The 5,823-nt window shown below is 42.8% G+C and overlaps 1 non-coding gene across 1 annotated transcript; it reads left to right on the forward strand.

The window, feature by feature from the left end:
• Positions 1-4,188: 4,188 nt before the first annotated feature.
• Positions 4,189-4,303, forward strand: LOC121196243. Its single transcript, XR_005895715.1, has one exon. It is a non-coding gene; the product is annotated as a U5 spliceosomal RNA (small nuclear RNA).
• Positions 4,304-5,823: the final 1,520 nt, after the last annotated feature.

Here is a 5,823-nt window from a genome sequence, read left to right on the forward strand (position 1 = left end):
GATTTGGACATACAACACTCCCAAACTAATAGAGAACAATTTACTGAGTGTGCGTTAGCAGCAGGAGTAATAACAGCAATGAAAAAAGGCCTAGTGAATAACACTAACATAGCCATCAAATATGAAAGCTTGAACACTCACATCCAAATCCTGACAGTAGAACCAAACCATGATAACATAAATTTATCTCCAATTAGTATGCAATGTAAAATGAAAGGTGCAATAGACATAGTCATAAAATGTTCAAAGACCTGGTGTGTAGAGAACAAGACCTACAAAATTATAACGAAAGACTTAGCAAGCAAAATGATAACATTCACCAAAAACCGTCATAAAACTAGAAGTCCTAGAGCAACCCAACCCAAAGCAAACAAATGGAAACTTAACTAAAATACTAAAACAGATGAAAATAGCCAGAGATGAACATGTTCGAAATTCTAATTGGAACACTAGACCTCAATGGCTGGACAAAGTGTGGAACTGGCTCAACAAATTATCTCCGTCTAAAGTTCTGTCATTAATTGCAGTGTTTCTTGGTACCTTTTTGCTGTTGATACTGGTGACTGTATGTTGTATTTTGCCACTCAAGTAATGAGTAATGATTAGTCGAACGGCGAAAGCAATAGGACAGTTCCCGCTGCAAATTCAACACTCTATAACCGTAACTGAATCAGATGACCGATTGAGGCAATTGGATTTTGTTATTGGCTTAGACGACTCGACGCTTGATTCGACTGAATAATGGCAGACCACGCCCCAGTGAAAAAATATCGATATAGGCGAGGAAAAAGAAAGTCAAAAGACCAAAGAGCACACAATCAAAGTCTTCAAAACATACTAGATGAATTACCCTTCGGACCCGTTGCTTTCAACAAATCAGATACCTATGACCGTCACAGTACAAACTCAGTGAATTCACCAGATTATCCACTCTTACGCCCACCTTTACAAATTCGTGTAAAGCATATACAGACTAATCAACAGTTATGGACTGAACAATATTACCCACTGTACAATGGTCTGGTTCTACGCATATGTCAGGTTCCAATGCAGTATACCTATGATATAGTTAATGTACAGTTCTGCACACTCCTATACACGAAAGCTAAGATAGAAGTAGTGACTGTATGCCTAGGATCAGATGTTCTATTCTCCACTCATAAAAACCTGGTAATGAAAGGCAGTACTGCTGTAATGTGGAGCTCACAACAATGCAGAGCAGCATATGGACAATTTGAGGATAGCAAGTTTATAGTACGAGCAGGAAAAATGGTGGGGCGCAAGCATTATGCCTCACTACACACCTTTTGGTATGATGGCTAATGTTGTCTGTCTCATCCAAGTAGAAAAAACCATGACTGACCCAAACCAAGGATGGTGGTGCAATCCTCAATGCATGCCTAACCTACAGTGTGAGGGAGAATTTCAACCTTGTCCGAAACTGCCAGTCTACAACCAACTTGGTATGAACCAGCCAATCCAAAACATCGGGCTGAGAGGACCAATGCTGTGGTCCAACCCCATGCCACCTCCTGCACTTGCGCCTCTGCCGTATCGTCCACCACAATGGAGCTTCGAGCCTTGGCAGCAGCCCCTGAAGCATCCAGAACCATGGCAGCCTGATCAGCAGCAGATGCCAGAGCCACCCTCGCCAGAAATCTCTCCAACTGATGCCTCCGCCAGCACTTCTGGTGGTGCTTCTTCATCAGGAGCCGTTGACGACAACCCACTCAACCCGCAGGTCATTGAGGCACCTCAACTGCCATTTCTGACTCCCTTTCTAGGGAATCGCCAAAGTCTCACTTTTCGCGAGGTGGGAACCCTGACCAAAGCTGAGTACCTCCTGCTTCGCAACAATCTCCCACCAGATAAGAGAGCCCTCCTTCAGGTGATTCGCCGAGGTCTGAAATTTTGTCGAAATGAGTTGAGAAGAAAGAGGGATACGCATGAAACCCGCGTAGAACGGGCGGCTCATGCTCTTGCGGAAACCCGCTACTCAATTCGTCTGAGAAACCGCACTATTCCACAGGAGTAACAACAGGGGTGTAAGACGTGCTCTGCCCCTTAACGAGATCTCCGGCTGGAAGATCTCAAGTGTGTTTGATTCACACTCATATATCAAGCTTCCCAGGATTGAACAGTTTCTCCAATCAAGAACTGTTTCATCAATGGACTCACGCATCAACATATATTCATGAGCTCACAATGTATCTCAAATCATGTACACTGCTCACATATTGTGCAATGTGATTTTCATCATATATTTACTCATGCATGAATAATTTTTGTCACATAAATGTTACATTCATAGTTTCACCTTGTGCTTTATAATTATTTACTAGGTGAATTAAGAAGGTACACTGGATGTATATGTAGATTTTATTTTAATTAATTGATTCAGTTTATTAGATCTATTTGAAGTGATAGATCTGCTGCTTAATCTTTAAATAGTTGTTGACCAAAGACGAAGATCTGCTTAAGGTTGTCATTTAATCTTTGACTAAATTTTCTTTTTTCCACGTCTTAACATGCTGCTCAAGCTAGTAAGCATTGGATCCATGGAGGTGATTGTGCCTTACATGTATTATGAACCAATGGCTGACACCACACCAATTTCGTAATGTAAGACATCACGAAAGGGGGGAAATGTAGTGTCAGATTTTGTGCAATATGTTTGTATATTTTTTCTAAGTGTGCAAATCCCATTGTGTTCTGTTTTATGTTCTGCTTATCCTAGACCTGATTCTCTGTTTGCCTCTGTATCTCACTCACCCCCTCCCAACTCCCTCACACACACACAGCTCCACTATCTCCTACACACACACCTCTACTCTGCCACATGCACACTCCTGTATCGTTCCCCATGCTGCTCTCCCACATACACACACTCACACACGCACGCTCCCCTACTCTGTCTCTCAGGAAGCTCTCTGTCAGAGCACAGCCCATTTGCAACTGTGGTTGTCCTTGGCACCACACTAAACCTCAAAGGTAAGTCCCTCTGTCCCGTACATTATTCCCCATTGTTCCCCATATACAGATGACCATGCTCCTGTTGCTCCCCTTGTGACTCCCCAATATTTTACTCATCTGTGTATGCTCCTGTGAATGTGCTGTACTTATATCATACTCACTCCTGTCATACCTGTTGCTAATTTTGAGGTAGTCTCAAAAGTTTTTAAGAAAGCAAATGACAGAAATTCAGGTCCCTTTGAAAATAAAATGCGTGTGAAGCGTATTTAAAATGGACAAGCAATGATACATGAGATAAGCAATGATCCCAAGAGAGACGAAGCCAAATTCTAGGAAAAAAGACAAATTTGACGTAGCAGTTGACGCTGGCTAAAAGTGCACCAACCAGACAAAGGGAAAATGAAAAAAGACATGCCAATTCACGCCCAGTAGTGTCCTTGGGATGGGTACAACCCCAGGTATATAATATGATGTATCTTTTGAGACTTTCAGATGCTCCTGCAGGACTTCTCATGCTTGTAGACTATGTGTTTGTAGAATAAAGCTTTCTGGACTCAACCTCTCTGATCTCTGGCACCTGATTGACTCTGTGCATTTTTCTCTGAAGAAGATTTGAACACTTAGAATTTTTCGAGAAGACAAAAACTTAAGAGAGATAAGATTAAGGTGTGGGGACTCAGCCGGACCTGGACCCAGCTTCAACTGGCCCTTGACTGGGTCTATCGCCTGGCCTGAAAAATCCACATCAAAATGTGTGCTAGATGTTGTTCTAGTATGCTTTATTTCTAGGCTTTGGTGTGCCGCCGGGAACGGTGCACCTTTCTCTTGCTTTGTAGAAAATCAAGCTCTGACACACGTTTAGTTAGGAGTCAAACTTTTACAGTGGCTGAAGGAAAATGCGGCTAAGTTTTTATCAAGTGAATTGTGCACAACCAGTCAGTTGATTTGCTGATATCACCCAGGGAACCCCGCTCAACAACACAGTGCACTTCAGCTACGATGATTGGTCGCGGACTCCCTGAAGACGCCTGATCGTTTCCCAGACTTTGTAGTCTCCATGTAAAAGCCAGGCCTGGATTTTTCAGGCTGGAGATGCTGGGGGGGCAATGGAAGGGAGGCTGGGATTTAGCACGCGGCAAGCCAAGGGAGGCGCACCGCGACGGTGGTAGCTGGGACGACTAGGGTCCTCAGCTGCTCTCTGAGACAGGCCTGTTCTGACTCTTGTTTCTTTTCATAACGCACAAGTCTTTCGCCTTTTACTAAAGATTTCCGTGGAGAGGAACACCAATGAGTTGAAGTTATTTTTGGCTGGCTTGGCCTTATGGCTGAGCCTTTTTGAGTTGGTGAAAAGTCAAACATCTTTATAGAGCGCCACAAGTGGGAGCTCCCCTGTCCGACTTTGCTCTTTCTTTGCGGAAGAAATGTGAAATGTGCTAGATGTTGTCATTTTGCTGGTATACTTTATTTTTAGGCTTTGGTGGGGATGCTGGCGTCTTTGAGACAAGAAAAGTGTACATGATGACAGTAAAAAAAGAAATAACGCTACTGAATGAACTTATTTCTTCAATATGACAGATGATGCTTGAAAAATATACAGTTGTAAGAAGCAAAGGAAACAAGAGAAGCTTTTACAAAAACAAGGTTCATGCAGCATTTTCACTTTGCACTCATCAAACACACATTCACAGATGACTACATGAATACATGACTTTATGTGTGTACAGGTCTAGTGTTTTTTTTTTTTTGGATTCTTTGACAGAGGCACAGGTACTGACATAGGTCTGAGATGCTAAGAGAGAGAGAGGTTAGGGCGAGGGAATGCATTATGCCAGAGAGTGTCCTCACAAAGATATAAGTACCGGTATGTGTGAGTGTGTGTTTGTCCTTTGATGCCTTTGATGTATCAACATTCTACAGTCTGATGTCAGAGGCTGCAGTAAGTGGACACACAGCCAGAGACAAGTTCAGAAGTCAAACAGGAGCAGAAACAGTTGGACTGGACAGGACTTGCTTATGATTTAGGAAGAAAGAAGCACTCAGATATTTCTGCACAATTATTGACAAGGAAGGGAGGAGCTACTGCTGTTACAAGGACAAGAGGAAACTACAGGAAAGTCCAGATCAGCTCCAAGGTTTTCAGTAAGTCAATACATGTTAGTAGTTGATGTCAGTGTTTAGTTCATTTAGTCAAATGTTTTGAAAAGTGTCCCACGTGGGCCTTTGCTTTCTTTCCCAAGAGACAGCTTGACTAGTGGCATTTCACACAGTGTTCCTTTGTTTTTGGCAGAGCAGTGCATGATGGGTAGATCCAACAAAGCGCGTTTGCCACAGCCTATTTGCAGCAGTGTTTGTGTCTTTTCAGCCATAAATGTAACACTGACTGAAGAGTCAGTGACAGGCAGGTGAGTGGAACCAAGCAGAGAGGAGAAGTCAGTCATTGTGACGTTCGCCTCCACACTTCACACACTCCTCACACAACCACAAAGCAGGTGAAGAATGTGTAACAGTGTGTGTATATGTGTCCTTTCACAGACACAAATATTATCACTGTTATATTTGGAGGAACAAAGTGTTGACGAGTGATCTCACAGACACAGAGAGCAGCAGTGTGGACAGTCTGTAGGAGGGTGTGCATGTGTTTGCCTGAGAAACAACAAGAGAATTTTGCTGTTTGAGTGTGTTTCTGACTTTAGGAGCATGTAGAAAGTTTGTGTTTTATCTTTGACGTGTTCGTCTTTGCTAAATGACCCATTTGCTTCTATCGTCTCTGTATGTGGATGATACTGACATGAAAAGTAAAGCTGAAGGTGAAATGAAGGAGATGCAGAGAGACAGTACAGGAAGGAGTGA

Source organism: Toxotes jaculatrix, chromosome 16, assembly GCF_017976425.1.
Source record: "Toxotes jaculatrix isolate fToxJac2 chromosome 16, fToxJac2.pri, whole genome shotgun sequence".
NCBI lineage: Eukaryota > Metazoa > Chordata > Actinopteri > Toxotidae > Toxotes > Toxotes jaculatrix.